We start from the raw sequence: 1,817 nt of genomic DNA, 5'->3' as shown, positions 1-1,817 counted from the left end.
ACAAAATGCGAAAGATACAAAAACGTGAAAGAACACGAAAATGCGAAAACGAGAAAAATGCAAAAGAACATTAAAACGTAACAAAACGCGAAGAATACGGTAACATGAACAAACGTGAAAAACACGAAAAAACGTGAAAAAATGCGAAGACGCCAAAAACACGAAAACGTAAAAAACGCATTTTGTCACGTTTTCGTATTTTTAACATTAATTTTTTTTTCACATTTTTGTATTTTTTCACCTTTTGTGTTTTTCACAATTAATGTTTTCGTTTTTCCTGTGTATTCACATGTTTTCGTGTTTTAACAGTTTTTTTTTGCATTTTTTTCATGTTTTCCTGTTTGCCACATTTTTCCAGGTTTTCACATTTTTAGCGTTTTCGTGTTTTCTATATTTTTTTCACGTTTTTTTTGTGTGTTTTTTATGGTTTTTTTCTATATTTTTTTTTGCGAAAACGAGAAAACTGCAGAAGAACATTAAAACGTGACAAAACGCGAAGAATACGGTAACATGAACAAACGTGAAAAAATGCGAAGACGCCAAAAACACGAAAACGTAAAAAACGATAAAAAAAGCGCATTTTGTCACGTTTTCGTATTTTTAACATTAATTTTTTTTTCACATTTTTGTATTTTTTCACTTTTTGTGTTTTTCACATTTTCGTGTTTTCGTTTTTCCTGTGTATTCACATGTTTTCGTGTTTTAACAGTTTTTTTTTTGCATTTTTTTCATGTTTTCCTGTTTGTCACATTTTTCCAGGTTTTCACATTTTTAACGTTTTCGTGGTTTCTATATTTTTTTCACGTTTTTTTTTGTGTTTTTTTATGGTTTTTTCTATATTTTTTTTTGTGTTTTTATAGTTTTTCATGTTTATCAAGTTTTTACCATTTTTCGTGTTTTCACATTTTTTCACGTTTTTACATTTTTTTACATTGGCAAGGGAAGGCTTGCCCCCAATACACCCTTGTGGTGGGACCCCTCCCCGGACCCTCGCTCAGTGGGGACGCGTAATGCGACCGGGCCGCTCTTTTTTTACATTTTTTTACATCTTACCATTTTGCACATTTCTTTTGCATTCTTTTTTGTGCCAACCTGTTCATATGTTTTTCGCGTTTTCATATTTTTTATGTTAACCGGTTTATATGTTTTTTTGTGTGTATATTTATTAGAATATATCCTAACATCTATTATATTACATGTGACTTAACAACATAAATAATTGAGACATAAAAAAGGTTGAATGTGTTAAAAAATAATTAATAAAAAACTTAATGTATGCATCTAAATTACTAAAATTCAATTGATCACTTTTTTTTTTTTATCAACAATAAAATACATTTGACCCTTTATCAATAAAAAATAAAAATAAACTAAAGGTTTTGTGTGATAAAATACATTTGACCCTTACATAAAAAAAGAATAAAATAAAATAATGGTTTTGTGAAAGTACTAATCAGACCTTGACAGGCTAGAGTAAATGGGAGAAGAAGTGTTGGAATTAAACAAAAGAAAAAAATAAAAAATGTCAGAAGTGGGATTTGAACCCACGCCCTCTCACGAAGACCAGAACTTGAGTCTGGCGCCTTAGACCACTCGGCCATCCTGACTTTTTGTTTAGTTAATAAAACTTTACGTATATGAAGATAACATTTAACGAGTTAAAGTTTCTGTTTAAATACTTATTATCATTATTATCTTCTCGTAAAAAGGCTTATCATTATATATCATAACGCTAAAACAATTTATCCAACAATAAACTTTAGGCAAAAAGGTATCATGAGACATTTGAAATTTCATTTTTTAACAAATTAATTCCA

At 29.2% G+C, this 1,817-nt stretch overlaps 1 non-coding gene across 1 annotated transcript; it reads right to left on the bottom strand.

The window, feature by feature from the left end:
* Positions 1-1,523: 1,523 nt before the first annotated feature.
* On the bottom strand, positions 1,524-1,607 carry TRNAL-CAA (transfer RNA leucine (anticodon CAA)). Its single transcript has one exon. It is a non-coding gene; the product is annotated as a tRNA-Leu (tRNA).
* Between the last annotated feature and the right edge of the window lie 210 nt (positions 1,608-1,817).

Source organism: Euphorbia lathyris, chromosome 1 (genome assembly GCF_963576675.1).
Source record: "Euphorbia lathyris chromosome 1, ddEupLath1.1, whole genome shotgun sequence".
Lineage (NCBI taxonomy): Eukaryota > Viridiplantae > Streptophyta > Magnoliopsida > Malpighiales > Euphorbiaceae > Euphorbia > Euphorbia lathyris.
This window is presented reverse-complemented; position numbering and strand designations above follow the sequence as displayed.